The sequence below is a fragment of the Spermophilus citellus genome (assembly GCF_964194105.1).
Source record: "Spermophilus citellus genome assembly, chromosome: 10".
NCBI classification, from domain to species: Eukaryota; Metazoa; Chordata; class Mammalia; order Rodentia; family Sciuridae; genus Spermophilus; species Spermophilus citellus.
This window is the reverse complement of record NC_138197.1, coordinates 93,509,446-93,534,683: the sequence shown is the minus strand read 5'-3', so window position 1 is coordinate 93,534,683 and position 25,238 is coordinate 93,509,446. Positions and strand designations below refer to the sequence as shown.

The following is a 25,238-nucleotide window of genomic DNA, read 5'->3' as shown; positions in this document are numbered from 1 at the left end:
AATATGACCATACAATTTCTCCAGTTTATCTTCAGTGTAATGTATCCTTTAAGCAATCTCATAAATAAACCCAGCCATTTCCCCCAGCTTGTCCTCCCTTCACAGACACATGCTGGGAGCTAAATGTGCAAATTTCTTTTTCACAAGATTACCCCACCCTGGGGACTAGATGGGCAATTACTTCCCCCTTTGAATTCATTTTGTGCTGTGTCTTCTGTGCTGGTTAATATTTATGAACTCTCCTCATTACCTAGTCTTTGAGTCCAGGAGTTAAATCCAAGCTCCTGAGGAATTCACACCAGCCCAAACAACCTGGCCTTTCCTCAGATCTCTGTGGTTCTCATTTCATGAGTCCTTGTATGGCCCTTATTATATTCATCACACAAAATCTTGGCTAGTTGTTATATATTGGAGACTCATCATTCTAATTAACTGAGTTTTCTGAAAAGCTAAAAATATGCATCCTAAGCAGAAAAAAATTTAAAAATTAGTTTTGAATGGATATTATTAAATTGTATTATGCTCTTCTTATTCCTGATAAGATACTAAAATTGAAGACTCATTGGGAAATAGGGACATTTTTTTACTAACACCATGAACAGGAAGTCTCCAACTTAAAAAAAAAAAAAAAATTCCCCTTCAATATGGCAAATTAGGACAAATTCACTTTAAGAATAACTAAAATTAATGCTCCTGGGCTGTATGTAGGCCTATTGAATTGAACTTTTTAAAATCCTGTTGACTATATGGGTAGAGGCAAGGAAGAGGGAAGGGAGGTTTACTCCAGTACAAAATGGTGAATAGCGATGTGACTATACAGATTTCAAAGCTGCTTTTTACATAGTTTCTGTTTTCTCCCTTGCTTTGAGGCTGACAGCTATCACTGCTCACAGTTACCAGTATATAGCCAGTAACAGCTATTCACTTGCTGTCTAATGTAGTCATATTGTAAAAAGTATAAATATTATAAAAATGACCACACGCTTTGCAGAATTAGAGCAAATATTCTGTAATTGTAGGCCGAAGGCTCTTTTGTAAGCATATGTAACCTGTTTATGTAAAGGACTGAACTATAGAAGGAGGTGTAATTTTTTCCTATTGCCTGAACTACACTCTCTTGAAGTCCCTTTCTTGCTCTTTGTATGGCATTTCAGGAATATACTATTATTTGGAGGTCACTTTCAGATATGAAAATGTCCAATCCAATCTAAATCAAGTCTTTAATTTCGCATTGAATTTGAAGCTTTCATCTCTTCCCAGTTCAGGCCTACCCGTATGCTATAGGCCCAGCAGAAAGGAAAGAGTGGGGTGGGCTACAGAATCTAGACTGTCACTTCCCTCTTTTCCAAATGTCCTTCTCTCATCTTCACCCCCAACAATTTTCTATGAATAGTTAGTTCTCTTAGCTTTGGCAGGTGTCCATATTTGACGTATATGCTGGAACACATTAATGGTTTATTTGGAGACCATTAGCCTTACATCATTTCTTTTGGTGGGTGATCTTATTGGTTTTCTAAGAGTCTGCTAACATGAACCTCCTGAGATACTGCCCTGGTTTTGTACCCGAGGTTTCCCTTAATCCCAAGAGGTGGTCTTTTGGGGATCTTCAGGGTTTCTTTCTGGCCTATTGCAAAACTTATAAATTTTTGCCCCATGGAAAGAAGAAGTGTAGGTCTGCTAGCATCCCTGCCCTTCTCCTCTCTTTCCTTACCTTTTATTTCAGGTTCACCAAGCAAGCTTTCAACCTGGGAATTGTTTCAAAGAAGTGCAGGTGCCTATTCTTTCTTTCCTTCCAGCTCCTAAGGGACACATCCCCAATGTTTTCCTGAGAAATTTTTCATTCTTTCCCTTCAAGTTTGTACAGGTCAGCTGTAACTCTTCTACTACAGTCAACTCAAAGTTGAATGAGTAATTCTCCTTAGGACCCCTCCTCGACTTTTCAAGGAGCAGATAAAGAAATGCCTTTCTGCTTCCTTGGGAGAGGGAGGAGGGAAAGTGCCCTAACAGCCTAGATTTCTAATGATTCTTTGCCTATTTTAATAGCAACTGGAAGCTGAAGATGGGCACTACCAGTGATCAGCATGGCCACCTCTAAGTAAACCCTCAGGCGTGTGTAAGTGACAGTCCTTAGAAATCAGATCTGTGCTTTTCATTCTTTGTTCTCAGCTTTGAGGCATCCATCAACATAGACAACAGGATCATTTCCATATATAAGCATACTACATGAACAGAGGAGCCATGCTTTCTAATAACCATTTTACCTGTCCGGGAGTTTTTTAAATTTTGTTTTATTCCATATATTGGTACAGTTTAAATTTCCAACCTGCAGTAATTATATATTCCTAGTTTTTGTACGTGTGATGGTATAGGCTGTCGTGTCTGATTTTATAAAGTTTTAGACTTATGCCACATCTCCCTATGGTAATTACAAGTGACTCTAACTTAACATTATTATCTTTTAAACAAATAAATCTATGCAATCCCCAGCATTATTTAAGGAAGCCACTCAATATGCATTTATTTACTAATCATATGCATTTTTCTCTGTAAAAATTTTACCACCTAACACAAACTTTTCAAGAACAATGCTTTGTGTTCTGTATGTTACAGAGAAAGAGATTGACATTTGGTGATATGTTGAAATGTTGCTTGCTCTTCACCAGATATGAGATTTTAGCAAAAACTTCTGATTCCAGTCTCAGTTTTCATTTTAAAGGGCAATGTATATGCTGCATGTTTGTGAGCATTAAATGATGCAACAAATGTAAATCTACTGAAACATAATAGGAGATTTACACGTCAATATCCTTTACTCACCCTTCCATTATTCTTCCCTTATTTCTGAGAAATTTTCTTTCAGTTTTTGATAGCTATTTCTTATTCTCAGAATAATTAATCTTTCAGTATCTGTACTGTGAAACCTTCAAAACAATTGTATTAGCCACTCTTCATTCATTTGTGTTATATTACCTTGAGAATCCTTAGAGAGTATAAAAAATATCTGCATTTTCCAAGGGCCGCTTTGTTGCTTTTTCTAATTCCTTCTGAATCCTATGATGTAATTAATCTGAGCTTGGTGCTCTGTCAACTTCAATAATCCTGACGACCTTATTACACTCTCCAGCGGAGAGATAAGTATTAAGTGAGTACCTGAGGGAATTAGATTCTACTGTCATCATTACCAGCCAATGTTTTTAGAAACCGTTTCACCCCTTTGTGTGCATAAGGAATTGTATATTAAACTGAGAATGAATAGATCTGGTGTGTTTGCCAACTCATTTTTATAACTAGGGGCAGAGTGGAGGAGGAAAGCTACTGAGGATTCTAATAAGGAAGAAGAAAATTAAACTGCATCTGTGTAGGTAAACCGAGAGTCTATTTTCATTATTAAAGCTGTTTGTCATTGCAACAACCACTAGTTGTTGTCTTGGGGAGGTATTGTACGTGCTTTCGGTTTTAGAAAACAACATCTTTTCAATTTTGCTTTGCTGCTTTTGACTTGATTGCTAGGATGGTAGGGTGATTGGATACCTGAATAATAATAAATTTTGGCATGCAGATTTAAACAGTGAAGAAAAATAATAGTGGTGGCTTAAGCCCATGCTAAATTTATGCAAAAATGTGGTTAGCCAAATGATGAACAGATGCAGCTGAGTATTTTCATCATTTTTGTTAAATATTCTGCAAATGATTCTGGCTGGTTATACAGGAAAATTGCATCAAAATGAAATGTGTACATGAGTAAAATATTAATGACTGAGCTCCATTCAATGGGCTACATACAGATAATACAGCTGTTTTTAGCCTCCAGCTGTGGAAAACATAACTTGCTTTTTCTGGGGGAAAAACATCAGGCTTTCCATTTTATTTTATTTTGATCTAACTTCCATAGTTATTCATTTTTATTTCATTATTTGTTGACACGTCTCCCTTTTAGAAAGATCTCCAATATATTCATAATCTTCTCTTAGTAATAGGAATCAAAGAGTCAATGTGTATAACCTTTGTTTGGATTTAAGGGAACAAGCACCACTCATGAGTGCTGGACCCGTGGGAGAGGCTCTTACTGGGGTCTCATTGCAGAACTTCTCTTAATCACAGGGAATCCATGTGTGTTTGCCTTCCTAGTCACAACAGGCCAGCAATGGACTGGGAAAACAAGCACAGACCTCATTATCAGCAAAATGAGGCAAACATGGAACATAGTGACTAAATGAAAATCCTCTATTTTAGAGAGGTGAATAAAGACACTCAGATAGTGGAGCAGGACAAAGGTAGGTGGAAGACCAAAAATATACAAAGACGGTGTTAAATAAAATCCATGAAGCAGAAGTGGCTGTAAATGAATGTAAAACAGAGGCAGAGCAAAATATAGATTGTGAAGTGAATTTCTGACATACTATTAACATACACATATGTAGGCAAACACTGGCCAAAGATCATTTCATAAGCATCTCATTCAATTATTACAACAATTCTATGAGGTTTCTATAATAGATCCTTCAAATTATTATAGATATGAAAACTGAAGTACAGAAGAGAAAGAAACATGTCTGTGATCATTCGACTGATTGCAACCACCTCTTTGGCTCCAGAGTTCACATCCTTAGGCCCTATATTAACATCAGTAAATACTGCAGCAGTGCAAGAAGAGTTGAAAAATAATGAAATCATAAAGATATCAGATTGGAGAGTAAATAACAGCTACTTCAGCTGAAACCAATTCTACTTTGCATGCTCATTTAAGCCCTCAAACTCTATTCCAGGCTTTTAAGTTTAGGTTATGAAACATCCTTTTCTCCCATGAGATCTTCCTGTGGTGCAGAAGTATTTGGCATCCTTACCCATTGGAGTATCAAAAATAATGTGGGGAGAGACTTGAAAAATGAAAATGAGATGTGAAAACATGACTGCTGAGTGGTACAGACAAAAACATCCATGAGTGAAATAGGAATGAGGCTGGCAGGTTCTAGTCCTAGCAGAAAAGCCAGTTTAGCTCTTTTCTACCAGAGATTCTTTCTGTTATTCCAAATCCTCTAACACTCAGAACCCTGAGAATGACTGATACTTAGAGAGGACTCAGTAATCACTGGTTGAATGAGTAAAGGAATGAAAACTGAAGAATATATGGACACTGGTGAAAGAAAATCAGATGTCACCAAATGTCAATAGATGGGAAGAAACCTCAACGAATTTTTGCAATGCAAATGAGAAAACATTTCTAAGTCACAGATTTGTTCTTGATTAGCTCTTTTTGTTTACATTTTGTTTTACCTATTAGCCTCATGCTATTTGGCTTCAGAGAAGTTGTGTTTTTCTAAACATACTGTTCATTAAAATGTCTTTTCAAGCCTTTCATGGATGGGGAATAATGCCAATGTTTGACAACTTCATTTCATCAGACTGTTCTTCTGTGAGTTATTAAGATAATTTATTTCTAAATATATGCTGGATTGATAAGTAAGTCAAAACCAAATCACTGGAAAATTGGCTGCAGACACATTTTAGAAACTTTCTTTTTCCTGGTGACTAATTCTACAGACATGCTCATTGGTCAACTCAAGTCTTAATACGCTATATCTCAATCTATCTTTAAATAAACTATTATTATATGTAAGTGTGCACTTTAAGAAATTAGAACTACAAAGATATTTTATGCTTATAAGTAAAATGCATGATGTTCTATCTCTTCTTTTGATGCTTCTCAGTCAATATGCTAGCCATTTGCATTTGCTTGCATTTCCCTGTCATCACTGGTCTATGGTATCATGAGTTCTGCTTTGGGGTATGCTGACAGTATATTTTTTTTTTTTAAAGAGAGAGTGAGAGAGGGGAGGGAGAGAGAGAGAGAGAGAGAGAGAGAGAGAGAGAGAGAGAGAATTTTTTTTTAATATTTATTTTTTAGTTCTTGGCGGACACAACATCTTTGTTGGTATGTGGTGCTGAGGATCGAACCCGGGCCGCACACATGCCAGGCGAGCGCGCTACCACTTGAGCCACATCCCCAGCCCCTGCTGACAGTATTAAAGCTGTTGACTATTTGCATAAAATATACCAAAACATTTTTTTCTGTTTTTATTCTATTTTATCTTTTAAATAATAATGAACACTGGTTATAATTCTGTGGGAACTTGGTAGTATCAATCTGATTCATAGGCATCAGAATAATATTACTGGGAATATTCCTTCCCTTCAGATTTTGAGTTTTCAACCTCACACCAAATCTATTTGCTTTAAAACCTCATGGGGTTAGTTTGCTAAGGCTAATAAAACAAAAGAACACAGGCTAGGTGGCTTAGAGAACAGAAGTTTATTTTCTCACATTTCTCAGGGTTAGAATTCCAAGGTCAAGTTGTCAATGGCAGGTTTGATTTTCTCTGAGGCATCTTTCTTGATGGCCATCTTCTCTGTGTTTGTGCACATGCTCATCCTTCTATCATGTTGTCAGTATTTTAATCTCCTCTTCTTTTAAGGACACCAGTCATATTGGATCAGAACTCATTCATATGACCCCCTCTGTCCAAATACAGTGACATTCTGAGGTACTGGAGATTAGAGCTTCAACATATAAGTTTTGGAAGGACACTTAACCTATACCCATAGTATTTACTTTTGACACACCCCTAAAAGAATCTTTGTCCAGACATATCCAGGGTACCTGAAATTCAAAAGAAGGGTCCTACTACAAACTATTGACTCAGGCAGTTTGCAGGGCAGATAAAGTGAGGATACCTACAATAAGTACATAGTTTTGCTACTCCAGAGGATAAGCTTTAATGAAGCAATTACATACTGTATATTGGTGTATGATATATTAGTATTTACAAAAACCATAAAAACTTACATTTAAAATTTATTGTACACATGAGAAAAACCAAAGTTATCTAATATGTTTAAAATGGCAAGATTATAAGTATTAAATCTTGGTTCTCTATAATTTTCAAACCTAGCACTGTCACATTGTATAGTGCTTTTTTTAGGGTTTGGATTGGGTTTTGAACAAGCTGATGAGAATTATTAGATGAGACATACTTAAATGCTGTATTTTTAGATAATAATTCAGGGCTTTTGCTAAACTTATGGAGGTGACTCATGTTGAGAAATGCAGTTTAAATAGGCTGAGAGTCAAGTGATTTTTAAACCTCAAATCCCATCAAGACAGTAGCAACTTAGACTGTCTAGGCTTACCATAGATTGTAATATCAGGGTGCACATATTTCTTTAAGCTGCATTAATTTATAACCACTGAATTGTTTTTGGTGCTGGGATTGAACCCAGAGCCACATGGATGCAAAGTAAATGTTCTATTACTGAACTATAACCTCAGCTTCATATTCAATTCAAATATAATCTCTCTGAAATATTAAATTCTGTCTATAAATCACATGTGGCAAAGGGAGCCAGTGGGGCCAGGCATAGTGGCACAAGCCTGTAATTCCAGCCACTCGGGAGGCTGAGGCAGGAGGATTGTGAATGCAAAGCCAGCCTCAGCAAAAGCAAGGTGCTAAGCAACTCAGAGAAACCCTGTCTGTAAATAAAATACAAAATATGGCTGGGGATGTGGCTCAGTGGTTGAGTACTCCTGAGTTCAATACTCAGTATCAAAAAAAAAAGCTAGTGTGGAAAATATATTTGTACTAGTCTGGCATACATAAATTCAGAATATTGGGACCTATGGGAGAAATCTCAAGGGATAAGATATTTATCTGTAGTGTAATAGAACTATAAATATAAGCTGCCAGACTACCTGTATAAAGAGAAATAAAGTATTTATTAAGATGCTGTACATAACTAAGCATTATTTTAGATAGAATCCTCAGATCAATAGTCATCGAGACACATGCATTTTTACAAATACTGTTTTAGTGACTCAAACTGGGAATTTAAAAATGCTTTTTATTTGGCCTGACATATTCATAGCATCAAAAGTTTATTAAAAAATATTTGCTAACTTCAATTATGCTGGATAGGTCAGATGTTTTAAATAAAACAATATGCTACACAATTCTCCTATTTTGTATAATAACCCAGTATCTCACAGCAATACAAAAATAATTCTGATAATTAAAATAAAGTATATTAAGACCTAAAAGCAGAAAAGGTATTTTCTGTTATTAAATATAAGATGGTGGTATAAGAAATTATTTTAGGAAACTGAGTGATTGTTTAGTATAAAACATAATGTAGCAGGAAAACATATCACATATATTCTGTCCACCATGTTGAATGAGATGCTCAAATCCGATGATAGTTACATACTCAGGTTGACGACTTATTTCCCTTATTACTAAGTGATAATGGAGTGGGATTTTGATAAAATAAATCATTATATGCCTCAAGTTTTTAGACAAAAATAGAAAAAAATGGAGAAGAGAGAAGCTACATAAATCATGCAATTGTTTTATGTGCATACACACTTTATATATACATACATACATATGTATGTACATATGAAAAGTAAATGTTCTACCATTGAACTGCATACACCCTCAGCTTCATATTGAATATAAATATAAACATACTCTCTCTCTCTCTCTCTCTCTCTCTCTCTCTCTCTATATATATATATATATATATATATATATATATATATACATACATACACATAGTGTGTGTGTGGAGGGGTATGAACAAAAATCTATGATGAATGAGGCAGCCAAATTGTTACATTTTGGAGAAAGCTTAGTATTATTTTAAATCAGACACCAAGAAGAGCAGAGATTTTGGCAATCCTGTGGTGACCATGAAATAGGTCTTTAGAAAACATGAAGTAAGCAATTAAGAGAAAAGTTGTGATAAAGCTGATTCTTGAGTAATTGCTCCTTAACATAGCTGCTCTATTGCATATGTCATAGCTTAAAAGAAGAAACAGAGTGAGCCTTAGAAGATTCCTAGTTTTGAGAGAATTTGGGAGTATATTTTGTCTCAAAGAATACGAGACAATCATATCACAATATAACTAGAGTACTTGGATACATGGTTCAATCACCAAATAGACAAATAAATTACAAGAAACATTACTCCTCTGGATTGATAAGTTTATTTTTAAGTAGAATAAAAAATCAAAATCAGATAATATCACATTAAAAAGAGAGTAATTCATGAATGTTCCACTAGATCTGTCTACTAAACATATTACTAAAATTTCAGGTGTGTATACTCTCATTAAATATATGCATTGACTGGTCTGAAGCAAAGAATGAAATGCACCACTATTTAATAAACATGCCACATTTGAGAACTTAATTCAATATTACAATATCACTGTGAGGATGCAAGGGTCAAAATTATGATGATGATGACTTTTAGAGGTGAGAAAACTTGAATTTGAGAAATGTTTGGCCAATGATCACAATCCATCTTTGTGTTGGAAAGAGAAGGAACATGTATGCCTCCTTATTTATAGTCTGGCTCTTTACCTCAATCCCAAAAGTCTACTTCAAAATAATCTAATAAATTCATTTGATCACTCTGTGAGATCACAGTTGAGGTGTTTTTAGATCAGTGACCCTTTGTATTAAATGATGATCCACATCTCTTTTACTTATTCTCTAGCTGAACTATTCAGTAATTGGTTGACCTGTAGCAAAACCAGAGAATTAAAAACAAAGGACAAAATCATTGGGTGATAGTGGGTGGCATTTAAAATTATAGCTTCAGCTATTTATCAGATTGTTATTTTCTTAATAAATAGTCTTTGTTCTCAAATCTAAAAATGATGCTTCCAATGTGTGAACTCTTTTGAAAAGTGGTTGTTCAAAAATTCAATTCAAACATTACATTCATCAGATGTATTAAATCATCTGCTACCCTAAATATAGCTGAGGTTTGGTCAATATTGTTTGGTCAGTGAAAAAAAATAATCAAGATTAAAAGTTTTATTCAGTTTTCTTGATGACATGAAAAGATAAGCCAGAGTTCATAAAACCTTAGGGTGAATTAATTTTAGCAAACATAACAGTAAAATAATAGGATATATGAACAATGCAGACAAATGAAGAAATGTTTTAAAGCCAGAGGGGTTTTCTCTGTTCCAGTGGTTAAATTTAATTGTACCACTCTGAAATTCATTAAATTCTTTTATTGTGGAACTGTATGTTTTATTATAAACATTTTTTTTCTGTATTAAGCTACCAAATCACAAGTTTTTCCTCCATGTAAAATTAAAATATAAATTTTGTGACTAAATCATCATGTAATTGTCCATCTTCTAGCCTAGAAGTTTGACCTTTAAAAAAGTTGTGATGATATCATTAATGCTGCCCACTCAAAAAATAGATTCATCAAACTTTAATTGCTAAAGGTTTTCTGGGAAATGGGAGTTCTGAGATGAATATTAATTCATATTATTTGTATTTTGAATCTGGACAGAGCATTTCGTTTCATTGTTTAAAGTCACAGTGCAGTAGACAGAAAAGGACAAATAAACTGCTAAGCTTCTTAAGCACAAAAAAGTTCATAACTATCAGAGATTTAGAATTTTCTTTAAAGTATGAGCTCATATATTTATTTACAAAAGTGGACTTAAAATAATTCTTAATTTCTTTAGATTATAAACCTGTCATACACAAATACCTAGCAAGTAGATTTCATAACCAAATAACAATAAGAGATTTTTTTTCCTCCTTACCAAGATCAGAATGAATCCATTGCTTTTCCTTGGAATTACATAACAGAATATTATTCAAATCAATGCATATTTACTTCTATAATTCATTCAATCAGAATTTATTGAGTGTCAAACATTGTGTTGGACAGTATATGAGACAATCATGGTTAGTTCTCATGAAACCTAAATTCTAATAGAAAATCCTCCACTCTGTAAGGAACTATGTTAAGGTAAATGGTCCTTGCCTTCAAGAAATGTGCTTATTCTGCATATCTCTTGTAGTAAAGGAAGAGAAAAGAGCTGTCTGGGTAGAGTGCTTGAGACTAGGGTGTTGGAAAGGGTGGATGAGAATGATAATTCAAAAGTGCTCAAGGACCTGGATGACAAAGGTTACTCAAGCCAGTGTCCCAAAAAGTGCGACTGTCAATCTGTTATACACATCCCATGTAACACCAGTAGGTTTTCACTGTAAATGGGAATAAAAATTGCCAACCAAGATCCCTAAGTATTAGATGATGATTTGCTTTAATGAAAGTGGTCATTGGGCTTCCTGTTGATGAGCAATGTTGGATTTCCATAGGAATGAACTTAACAACCTGGAGAGCTCCATGATTAGATAGATGGGGCTTCTTGTCTATTTTTTATTTGAAACTTAGAATGAACTTAGAATAACCCTCTCCCAAGTTTTATCTCAGTGCTTATTTTCCCTGAAGACCAAACAAGAGAGTAAACAAGAAATGACAGTGAGTAAAACTATGCCCTCTACCTCATAATGGTGTAGCGTTCCAGGCATTAAGAAGTAAAAGAGTAAAGCAAAAGCTCATGTGCAAGTAGCTATGAGCAGATATCTAAGGTGGTCCCTAATCTTTCCGTCTTCTGATATGCACATCTATAACTTACTTCTCTTAAATGTGTGTATTGGCAGGGGGTTACTATGATAGTAACTCTTGTGATTTAGTTACTCTTCTACTTTGAGTTCAGCAAAAGGAGATTACAATGGATGGATATGACCAATTCTATAAGTCCTTGAAAGAGGTAAAAGCATCAGAGAGGTTGTTTTGTGGCAAGGACCAAAGGGTAACCTGTAAAATCTGAGAGTTGAGAGCTAATAAGAAAACAGGGCCCTCATGCATACAAACACAAGGGACTGAATTCTGCCAACAATCAATTTGAGAGTTCCAAATGACATAACATCTGTGGCTGACACCAGTTTCTGCCTGGTGAAGTCTAGAATGGAACACTCAGTTAATCTCTACCTTGACTCTTGACTCACAGAAACCATGAGTTAAAATTTTGTTTAATTTAAAGTCCTCTAAATGTGAGATTATTTGCTGTGATGATAAAAAAATAGATGATTTGATGGATGAATCAAATCTATGTGTGCACATGTAAATTAACTAAATATCACTGTGCCTCAGTCCCCACATTTATACAGTGAAATAGTTTATACCTTACAAAAATATTACAGTTTAATTTTGATGATTAGGATAAAATTGATTCTCCTTGAGAATATACTCAAAATAATATTATACTTAACAATATGTAAATATATGACAAAATAATATACAAATCATTACATGAAATTTTATATATAAATCATATTTCTGACAAAATGTCACACAAAGACATATGTAATTTTTAAAAACTCTACACAGTTTTTAAAAATCACACACACACAGGAAATGGCCTAGCATTTTTTTTTCTTTAATTTCACATACTTCAATGACAGGTACACTGAAAGTACTCAACACCTTTAGAATTGAGAGGGATACTAAATATTCAGAGGAATACTAAAATCCTTCAGTGACAGGAACTGTAAAATGTGTAAAGAATTTATCAATATGGTATAGTGCTTTTTTTCTTGCTCTATGTATAACCATAGGTAGTGATGATTATCATTACTGAAAGACAAATTAATTCTGTGTGCAATTTCTTAAGAGTTTACTGATAACCAACTCAAGATATTTACTCTGATGTTTACCATTGGTACAATGAATCCCTAAATTGTGGGGCCTAAACTTTTAGTATCTATACCTGGATTATTTAGGTACATGAGTTGTTATTAATAAAATAGGGTCATTGCTAATTATTCTTTTTCTTCATCCCACAGGAAATTGGGATGAAATGGATCCAGAGAGAAAGAAAGCTATTGGGGTTATAATGAACCAAGTGGCTATTAGACAGAGGCATAAAGAGATAAAGAGTCTATATAAGGTTGAAATCCTAGGTATATATCACCTGACTTTTATTTCTCCTCTTTTTGGAACCAGAAACAGAGTGACAAAAAGGCTGATTTCTGCCAGGAAAGACTCTCTTGTCCATTTACATGACATAACATTACCTTTGTCCTGCATTTTCAGTATTCCATAGTTTTAGACACAGGACTTTCCTGCCATTTCAGATAACTCTATTGACTAGCACTGTTCTATTGTATTTTATGTCTATCAACACATGACTTTTAAGGCCTAAGACAGTATTCACACCCAAGAACCACAACTACCCACCCACTGGAAGCAGCAATTTACTCTGAATTCTTCCTGTCCACCTCTGTTCATTGATGAAAGCTCCTAACACTTGTAAGATGCTAGATGTTACCTTCCATATAAATTATGTATGATTATCACCTTAGTGTGCGAGATTTATTCTCATATTGTAAACTTTCCAAAGTTCTGTGACCGAGACATAAAGATAGAAGTTGAGGTTTGAACTATTTGCTTTCATTTACAACTGCTCCAAATGTAACTCCTAGAGCATATTACAATCTTTTAATTTCTCATTGTTATAGTTCGTCCTTGGTCCATTCTTATTCCAAATGAAATAAAGCATGGAAATCACTGTTTCAAATAACTTTGTCTCTTCTATTTTCTCACATATTTTTAATTACTCCATCAGCTAATTCATTATACGTTTTGACTGTCAATGCAAAAAATGTTTATTTCTAACTGATAGTTATGTACTATTATTAAAATATTTTATATGAATATTTAATACTTCCCTTGAAGATTTGATCTTTCAAATTTTATTAAAATTTGACCTTCAATATCTGAAAAAACATTCCATTCTTATGTGAGTTATTACTAAGGTAGAAATATATTTTACCATCGAAAAACAACACTTTCAAAAGACAAGAAGGCATTACCAATAACATAACTATTAGCCAAGTCATTACAGGAAAAGGAGGATGTGTGGTCACTACTGACACTTTTGATCCTGTTAAGACAGGAGATTCAATCATTTATTTGCATATATCTGTAAGATAAAGTTAACTTCGTTTTTGCCAGTTGTGTACCACCTACCTGCCTGTAATCTGAGTGGCTCAGGAGGCTCAGACAAGAAGATCTTACATTTAAAGCCAGTCTCAGCACTGCCCTTAGCAATGCCCTAAGCAACTTAGTGAGACCCCCGTTTCAAAATAATATATAAAAAAGTTTTTGGGATGTGGTTCTGTGATTAAACTCCCCTGGGCTCAATACCAGTTACAAAAAAAAAAAAAAAAAAAAAAAAAAAAAAAAAAAAAAAAAAAAAAAAAAAAACGTTTACTTAATTCTCTTTACCATCTATACTAATACACGTATGATGTACTATACCATCTCTGGGTTCTCCAATATCTCCTTAGGTCTACCTTTATCTTTTCAGTTAGCAGAAATTGTAACTATTACAAATCAGTTAACATTGCTTTTATTGGAAAATTTTACATAATTATCCTGTAGATTATTTTCCCTGATAATAACTGATATCCTGTAATTAATAGTAGTTAGACTAATTTGAGTGTTACTCTTATATAGTCTTCATTAGTAGATATTATTTCAATAGAGATGATGTTGTAAATTTGTTTAATACAGTTACTGCCCCTGCATCCATTTTTGAAACCCAGTGTTATTCCATCATCTTGGAACTAGTTAAAACTTCCCCTCCTCCTGTGGTTATTCATGATATAGCCTGTTTATTCCTCATCTTATTGAGTTAAAACCCAACATACCCCACAGTGTTTGAACACAGTAAAACTTAATGATCAACATCAGGGTTGTGTCAATAAATCCATTCCTTTTTGCATGTTTTCACTAAATTTAGCCAACCCTCCTTGAAAAGCCTAAGGGTTAACATACCTGTGGACTTTTGAAAAGGCAAAGTTCCACAGGTCCTGTGTCTCTTTCTTCTTTTTCTCTCTTTTCTTTCACTCTGCCCACTTCTGAATCCTGTCGAACACCTCCAAACTTCTTACTGGCTTCTGTTCAATGCTCCTAACAGCTCTGGGACCTGTGAGTAATATATATCCATGTATTTTTTTGTTTCAGAAATTTTTTTCCCATTTTCTCATTGTCTTACCTGCTGCACACATGCAATTCTAAATTTCCCTTGTCAGGGTACTCCTAGAGAGTGACTATCTTGACTTTTGACTCTCTGAAGATAATGACTTTAAGAGCAAATTACAGCATTATCATTTTTGTCTATAAATATTTGAACTAATGGAAAAAGTTACTATTATGATAAAATGGCATTTAATTTTTCTGTCTTATCAGTTTTTTATAGTTCACAATCTTGCTATGATCTAAGAAAAAAGTCAAATATAAGAATGAAATTGAAAGTAATTGAACAGGGAAAATAATTGTTATTTATTCAAGCTCTACAACCCAAATTAATAAAAGCTAAGATCCACTGCTTAGTGTGTATTTTTCATGCTATAAAATCTTTACACTATGGAATAACTATGAGATTTATGGGAAAAATAGATAATACAATGTGTTAGGCTTTTACAATTTAAAAAATAATTATTATAATTTAACCTATCATGTTGCATAACTTTTTTTGTTAAAAACTCAGAAAATGAGAATCAAGTTACATAATGATAAGATCACTCAATGTTAATACAAAATGCCATACAATTTATTGAAATGTTAGTCACCTTTATACAATGCATTTTTATGAAATGAGTAAAGCAATAAATTCTTACTTTAGGCAAACTACATAATTCCTATAATTTAATAACAAAGGAGAACATAAAATGCAACTAACTATTCATTTTTCACATGAAATAAATATAACTTCTATGGAAAATCCTATGTATTTATCCCATCAATTAAAATTTTGTAATTCTCATTAGTTAAAATGTGAAAAAAATCTAACTATACTTCCTATAAAACTATATTTATTATATTATGCTAACATGTATCAAATATTAAACCAGTAACTGCACAGATGTATAATGTATGCTATATAAAATATCTCAAAGATTTGAAAATTGATATTATATCTGTAGTCCTAAAAGAAATTTAAAAGTTTTAGTCATTAAAAGTGTTACATATATGTCAGGTATTTTATGGAATTGAAACTGACTTACAACCATGTTTTTAAAGAGTAATAAAACTGTATTTATCATGTAAGCACCCAAATAATATATATCCTTTTTCACTTGTATTCTTCCACAGAGTATTTCTTCAATACTAATAGAGGGTATGAAAGTGTTTACATGAATTTAAATTTCATCTGTCCTAAGAGTAACAAATGGTAAGAATAAAGTGATATGTGTATACATAAATATTTGCAGAAATATATTTGCAAAATGCTAAATAAATCACTATATATGGAACTAACTATAGAGCAATAAAATACTATAAATCTAACACCTCATGCCATCATAACCATTTTTGTGTTTCTTAACAACAAAATCCTCTTTTTATTAGACCTGCTTAAATGTCTTCTATTTCACCCAAAAGTTATCACTACTTCTGAAAGTATGTTCAACAGTGGTAGAAATATTCATGTTCAAGTTTTCATAAATAGAGTGGTTTACCAATTGCAAAATAATGGAAATATTTTTTAATTTCCATGTTTAGCTGTTTTGCTTTTATAATATTCAAAATGATCTCAACATATAATTGAAAAGAAAATAATGCAGTCTTGTGCTAACAAATTTTTTTTTTTGCGTGTGGGTGAAAAAGAGGTCTATGAGGATGAAGACAAGTTCTTTGTTATGATGAAGCTTTCTTTATAAATTTATTTTTGATAGAGTGCTTTTCTGTCCCATAACTGCTTCAGACTAAAACAATTTGCTGTGATGTAGAAATTTTTATGTATTTTCCATCAAACAGAAGAAATTATATGAATGCTCAAAAGATACTCTGCTTTCTATCAATTACCTCTCTTAATAAATAACTTATCATATTATCTACAAATTACATTGTACAATTAAAGTTTAGTTAGTGTAGCATCTATTATCTCATTTTTATAATTCAACTGAGAAATAGAAAAATTAAGATTTATCTTATATTCTTAAATTGATTGCTTTTGGAATCTAGAGTACAAAAGGGATTTCATAATTTATTTCTCAGTGTTTCTCATAATGTTTATCAAAATATATCTGTGTTGATCAGCCTTTCATCACTATGACCAAAATAACTGACAAAACCAACTTTATATTTTGGGTCCATGGTTTCAGGGGTTTGGTCCATGTTTAGTGGGCTCCATTGCTCTGGGATTGAGCTGAGGCAAATCTCAGGGTAGAAGAATATGGCAAAAGAAAGTTGCTTTGGGGACTATGCTTCCAAACTATGAGCTTTCTTAAGGGGGACAATTCCAGATGCAAAACACAACAGTATCTTAATATGTTTACTGAAAAAATGTATATGATCAGACTTTATGATAGAAGGTAAATGTCATTTAGTTGTCTGGTTTAATGAGACCTATCTTTGCCATATAGGTGATAGAACAGATTTAATTCAAAAGTTAAACAAGTTCAACTTGCACATCTACTGTTATAACTATTGGCCATCTTCTTAATCTTCAGATCCCAATATTGGGTCCTTAGGTACAGTGTGTTTGTTGGTCACTACTGTCCAGGAATAGAGGAGATGCATTCACATTTCCAATTAATTGAAAGATGAAACTGCTATCTGGCCATTTGCCTCAGTAATAATCAAATTATATGGAAGATGTGGAAGGATAAAAGAAAGTGATCAGAATTTAAAGTTGTGGGACATTGAAGATTGAGGAGTTTTGAATGATGATGAAAATCACCATATTGTTGGCTTATGAGTAATTGGCATGGCATCTATGACTTATCACTAGAGTTGAGAAAGTAGAGGAACTTAGTTTCAGTCATAATAAGATTAGTAACTTGAAATTCCTACTCACCAAAACTATAACACAAGAGGAATTCCAGGTAGGATTTAGGAAGGTGGAAAAGAATCCTAGAAGTTAACAGATATTACTTAGAAAGGGAAGAAAGTGACATTTTATAGTAGATTGAGTAAATAAAATTAATGATGAAGTTAGAAAAGATTAGATAGTAAAGAATCAGATTGTGGGAAGTTTTAAATGTAAACTTGATATATATGGATTTATCCTTTAGGAAATAGAGTAGGCTTCTGATTTGAACAATGGGTAACAGAATGATTAGAATGACTTGGAAAAAATAGATATTGATAATTTGGGTATGAGTTCTCATGCTGGCATGGGATAATACAGGAAGAGAAAAAGAAATAAATATGCATAAGGTATATTAGGAAAACTATTATGATTTACTAATTGGTTACACACTATATACACACGACGGAAAGAGAAACAGAGAGCTAGAGATTTGGGAGTAATGCTCAAAGAACATATTTTTGAATAAGATGTGTTTTGAGTTTTGCCTTTGAAGAAATTTTTGAAAAATGACAATCCACTTGGATATAATATTTTCAGTTTGCATTCTGTCAACTACAAATAAAAATTTAAAATTTTCTGTTAGTATGCTTAACAATGTGACTTAAATTGTCTATCACAAGGCACAGACAGATGGGTCTTTAGGCTTCAAACATATTAATGAAAGTGGAACATAGAAGATGTTAATTCATCAAAAGAAGTTCTATAGCACCAGCATAATCACATTACCATATATTACAAAGTACAAATGTTTAAAGGCACATCATTCAAGAGTTTGTAGCAACAATTGGCATGTATCAAAGTGATGCAGAGGAATCATATATAAAATTTAATTATATAATAATTATCAGAGAATAATTAGGCAACTGAAAATAAACAATAAGTAGTGAAAACAGACTGGAGGCACTAATTACAAGAATCTCAACAGAATGCAAGTAATATATTTGACTAATGATTAGGTACCTAAAAATTAGACAAATTGTTATACAAATATTCTGGATAGTAGTCAAGTTACCATCAAATTAAAACAACTATAAATCAATTATTTTGTGTCAGGTATTGGATTATTTTCAGAGTATGATATAGTCTCTAGTCTCAAAAATTTATAATTTAGTATTATATGTTGATATATCAAGATAAATTTTCAACACAATTTTATGAGGGTGTAAAAATAGAGACACACATAAGGTATTATGGAATGAGTAGGACCATTGAATCTGGACTTGTTTCTGGACATGCTATCTAGAAAAGATTACTTGGGATTGACCTATCTTGCTTCATTAGGGTAAAATTCACATAACATGCAATTAACCATTTTAAAGTGGTATTTTGTAGGTATTTGTATATCCACAATCTTGTAGATCCACTAGCTTTTTTCTAGTTTCAAGACTTCATTACCTCACAAAACTCTTTGTGCCCATTAAGCAATCGCTTCCCATTTTCCCTTCTTCCTCTTCATTGGTAGCCTCTAAACTGCTATCTTTATGTTTTCGCCTGTTCTGTGATAGCACATCAAGTAATCATAAAATACATAGATTTTAAAAATCCGATTTCTTTCACTTACAATAATGTTCTAAAGTTTTGTCCAAGATGTCAGTATATCATTGTGTCTATGGTTGAATAATATTTCATTATATATATATATATATATATATATATATATATATATATATATACACACATATATATAAAACTTTAAATCCACTCATCCATTTTGATGGACATTTTGGTTGTTTTCCTTTTTCCTCTGGTATGAATAATGGTGCTTTGAACATTTATGTCTAATATTCTGTGTGTATCTATATTTTCAATTCTATTATAATATATCTAGGCCAGGTCATATGGAAATTCCATGTTTATCTTTTTGAAAAACCACCAAACTATTTTCCATAGTTCTTATATCATTTTACATTCCCATCTACAATGTACTATGGATCCTATTTATCCACATGCTAGCCAACATCTGTTATTTTCCAGTTTGTTATTAAAAATATCCTAATGAACACAAAGGGGTACTTCATTGTGATTTGGATTAACACTTCCAATAGTTACCATTAAGGTGAAATATCTTGTGCTTGCTAGCCTTTTATTACCTCCATTGGAAAAATGATTGCTCAAATCTTGTGCCAATATTTTAATTTGGTTGTTTGTCTTTTTGTCATTTAGTTATAATAGTTTATACACACACACACACACACACACACACATTCTGGATAATAAACCCTTATCAGAATTAGGATTTTCAAATAATTTCTTAAATTCTCTAGGTTGTCTTTTCACATTCTTAACAATGTCTTTTGATGCACACATTTTTTTATTTTTATTGTTGGTCGTTCAAAACATTACATAGTTCTTAATATATCATATTTCACAGTTTGATTCAAGTGGGTTATGAACTCCCATTTTTACCCCGTATACAGATTGCTGTATCACATCAGTTACACTTCCATTGATTTACATATTGCCATTCTAGTGTCTGATGTATTCTGCTGTCTATCCTATTCTCTACTATCCCCCCTCCCCTCCCCTCCCCTTTTCTCTCTCTACCCCCTCTACTGTAAATCATTTCTTCCACTTGTATTATTCTTCTCTTACCCCTCATTTCCTCTTATATGTAATTTTGTAAAACCCTGAGGATCACCTTCCATTTCCATGCGATTTCCCTTCTCACTCCCTTTCCCTCCCACCTCTCATCCCTGTTTAATGTTAATCTTCTTCTCAAGCTCTTCGTCCCTACCCTGTCCTTGGTTACACCCCTTATATCAAAGCAGTCATTTGGCATTTGTTTTTTAAGGATTGGCTAGCTTCACTTAGCATTATCTGCTCTAATGCCATCCATTTCCCTCCAAATTCTATGATTTTGTCATTTTTTAATGCAGAGTAATACTCCATTGTGTATAAATGCCACATTTTTTTATCCATTCATCTATTGAAGGGCATCTAGGTTGGTTCCACAATCTTTCTATCGTGAATTGTGATGCACACATTTTAAATTTTAAGTCCAATTTATTTATTTTCTGATTTGTTACCTTAAGGTGTTAAATCTGGGACTCATCACTAATTTGAGGTCATGAAGATTTACATGTATATTATCTTCTTAGAATTTTATGGTTTTAGCTTTTATATTTAGGTTGTTGAGATATTTTGAGTTAAATTTTTGTATGAAATGATCTAGGGGTCTAATATTATTATTTGTATATGGTTATCTTGTTATCTCACCACCATTTATTAAAAATACTATTTGTTACCTCATGATATACAGATTCAGTGCAATCCCTATAAAAATTACATTTTTTTTGCTGAAATGGTCAAGCTGATCCTCAAATTCATATTAACTTTAAATGGACCCCAAATAACCAAAAAGAAAATATTGAAGTATAAAAACAAAGTAGAAGAACTCTTGTTTAATGCTTTTGCATTTTACTTCAGTTACAATAATCAAAATATTGTTGAATTGGTATAAGGATTGACATTGACTAATGAAACAGAATTGGAAGTTTGGAAATGCATTCAAACTCCTTGAGTCAATTGATCTGTGACAAAGTTTTAAGAGAAAGTAGGATAGTGCATCTTTCACCAATAGGATGGTTTTAACAAAGTCATAAATTTCATAACACAGACACAAACACACACTTTTAGGAATATGTAGTATACAGCTTATGACAGAAAAGCTATGGTTGAATGGAAAGAGAATGAAGCCAACATTTAAATTTAAAAGAAGATAACAGCTTTTGTATATGGTGGTTCAATGCCATCTTTTGTACTACCTTCTGCACTGGACTCACTTATCAGGGCACTTCTGGCATTTTTGGAGTGCCTCCCCTAAAATTTTTGAAGTTTTCTCTAAAACTAACACTCGTGGATACAGTATGAGTTCAAGATCTAGTATAGTGTATGTCCGAGCCAGCCCTTGGACTTGAACCAAATGTGTGAGTTCATGTATTAGATCTTGCCCCTTTGGGTGTCTGTTTCAATTACAGGGTTATTTCTTTACCACCAAACATTGGTAGAACAGCAACAGGTGTCCTTTACCCTGTGGCATCCTCTGTGGTTTCCCTTGTTGGCGAGTGAACTAGCTACCCAAACCTCCTGTATATACTCCATATAACATGTCACTCAGTTCTCCACAGGTGGCTGAGCATATTGTCTCCAAGGACTTTTCATAATCTTTAAACTACCACAAAACAGCCTGATGAATGTCTGCAGTTGTCTCCAATTAGTGTGGTGACCTCATGTTCCCTTGGCATGGTATTAATTAAGGGTTATATAGTACATGAGATACTTATTTTGTACATGAGATTGACATTCTTATGTGAATGAAAGTGGTATTTTTCTCTCTATTGAAGTACTGTCTATCCACACTATTAAAAAGTGCCTATGTGTAATTGCAGAAAAATCAGTAGAGTTAAGGGTACAGAATGTGGGGAGAGGGGAGGAGAAGGAAGTTATTGGGGACTGAATTAGAGCAAGATGTATTCCATGCTTTTTTGTCAAAATGGATTCTACTGTCATGTACAACTAGAACCAATTTTAAAAAAATGAATTTGTGCAGGCAAACTTATGGGAAGCAAGTTCTGGTGAATACTGAAAGTGATCACATCTTTGGAAAGCAGTGACTATGGCCTGAAGATGTTGAGAAGTCTCCAAATATTCCATATATACGTTATTTAAATTACCTTTTGATAAATTTAATATATCCAAAAATCAAATTAGATAAATATTTTTTTGAATATTGTTGATAAGACTTATATCAGTGATTGTTATGAATGAAACACATTTAAAAAACCTTTGAAAAAGTCATTTGGATAGAATATCTGTAGAGGTACAGTGGATGATGTCACATTATGTATATTGTAATAAGCATTAAATAGAGGGAATTTGGAAACATTAGAAACAAGAAATCTATATTATTTCAATGTGAACAACATTCCTAAGAACAACGTCATTGTGAGTAAAAATAGCATTACTACATTTTTCTTGCAGTGGGAGACATGACATTAGCTAGGAACATCACATTTGAAAATAAAGAAGAGGAAGCAGAGACTACGGATCAAATAGAATACAATTCTTATCCATAGACAACATATTTTCATGTGCATTGATTAGGCCATAAAGAAATATCCCATTTCTACCTATTATTCTGTATATTCATCAATAAACACTATTTCTCACCTGTTATTAAATTTGTGATTTATATATAAATTGAATGGTTAATATATACAGAAGAAAACCCATTGTTTAGGCCTCAAACATTCTAAGGATGTCCTATTGAAAGCTGTTAAAAAGAAAGAATATAGTTATTTTCTGTTTTCTATATAGGTATGTGGTTCTCAAAATTTAGAATATGTAAAATTCACTGGATCACATGTTGAAAACTCAGATTCCTAGACTTCAATTTTGCATAAATGAAACCTATAGCTTGAGACATCTAGCATGCCCTTGGACATGTAAATGTAAAACTGAAATAAAATTTTAGATAAGATTATAATTTCAGAAAGACATATTTCAAAGGAAAGAAGTGATGATAGGCTTAGGGGAAATCCCTAGAACAATTCACGAAATAGAAAGTCATAAACTGATATGGTAGAATCCATTATCTGTGCAATTTACCTTATATTTAGATGGAAAATTGCTCATAGGAATAAGTTGTGCTTGGTGGTGATTTTTCAACTTTTTAGTTCATGGTATCATAGAGTGTTGCACACATAAGGGAACCAAGATATCATATTATCCAAACTTTTCCACTTATCAATAAATGCTTGCTCCAGAGAGATGAAGTGATCTTATTGAGGTCACAAAGCTTGATGTAGAGCCAAGATTAATATTAATATTATTTCCTTTATTACATAAAGTCTGGATCAATTGTTGAACTCAATACCAAGGAAAAAACACAAGCAATTTTCATTCATAAAGAAAATCTAGCTGTAAGGGAAATAAGTTCCAGGCCAACACTAATCTACCTTCAAACTATAAAAGTAGCCAGTTTGCAAGTAAGGACTTGAACTATATAATTGACAAAATAGCAAGAGAAAAAGCACATTACCTAACTTTACTTTGAAATAAGTACCTCAGGGCTTGATTTAAACTTATAGTTCGTGTGTGTGTGTGTGTGTGTGTGTGTGTGTGTGTCTGAAAACAGAAAGAGCTGGAAAACTGAGATACATGCAGTGGAATAAGAGTAAATTTAGGAAATAAAAGCACATTCAAAATGCAGAGGTCGCTTTGTATTTCAGAAAGCACTTCATCTTGCAAATGTAAGATTAACCTTGCTGGTATAAGGTGTTATTATATTAATGAAAGATTATTTCTAAAAGCTCTGTAGAATAATATTCCTAATTGTGACTTATTTATTCACCTGACAAGATCCTAGGAAGGGGTTTATGTAAACAACAAATATTATCTACAATAGTATGCTGAATCCTTTTGTTTGAGTCAGCTTTTTCTGCTGGGACCAGAAGACCTGGCAAATAAAACTTTAGAGGAGGAAACATTTATTTGGTTCTCAGTTCATAGATAGTCAGCTCCATTGCTCTGGGACCAAGGTGAGGCAGAGCAGCATGTAGGAAGACTGTTGTCAAGGAAATTAGCTAGGGACATGGAACCAGGAAAAAACAGGATGGGAGTTGTGGGGGGACATGGGATAAAATGCATTTCCCAAAGACATACCCCCAGTGACCTACCTCCTCCAGCTACACTCTGCCAACAGTTATTGCCCAGTTAATTCCTATCAGCAGATTAATGCACTGATAAGGTTAAAGCTCTCATAACCCGGTCGTTTCACCTCTAAACTTCCTTGCATTGTCTTACACAAGAGCTTTTGGTGGACACCTAATATCTAAGCCATTATATATAGCTTCTGATAAGAATAGAGAAAACATGATTTTATGTTAAAAACATTTTTTCCACCCTCAAGTGGCACAAAATGACAATATCTTCAGAGATTTAAACTTCTCATTTGGTGGTTATTCATTTTTAACATACCACCTTCAATCCCTTGTCCTCTTCTCTATCTCCCTCTTGTTACTCACTTCCAACTAACTCTCCATTTAAATGACAAATTCATTCTAGGCAACTATTCTTTAGTTCTCAGTTTTAATATTATCTTCTGAGGAAAGGTTTGTTTAACCCTTGCTTGTCACCACACACTTTCCTAACTAAGTTGAGACTTATTTAGTTCATATAACTGTGAAGTACATTGATACCTTTGTTATTATAAATGGAAAGTCGAAATTGATAAGAATAACCATATTCCAACTCACATGAGAAACACATTTCCTTTCTCTCCTTCTTATACTTGGTTCTTTCTAGTTCATGCAATTACTTCTGAGATTTTTTTGTTTTTGTTTTTGTTGTTAATACAAATATTACATCCTCTCTGTAATTCTTGGTTAAATATATATTTATTTCATGGAGTTCATATTATTATTTTTCCCTTTTGCTAGAAACTGCTTTCCTTATTTTTTTTCCATTTTCTCTCTGTTATATA

General features: G+C 33.2%; 1 long non-coding RNA gene across 1 annotated transcript in view; it reads right to left on the bottom strand.

Annotated features, from left to right (window-relative positions):
• Positions 1–25,238, bottom strand: part of LOC308657723 — a 116,697-nt gene that overhangs the window by 81,052 nt on the left and 10,407 nt on the right. The window contains exon 2 of the long non-coding RNA XR_014024042.1: positions 14,716–14,866. This is a non-coding gene — a long non-coding RNA (uncharacterized lncRNA). The remainder of the gene's footprint in view (positions 1–14,715; positions 14,867–25,238) is intronic.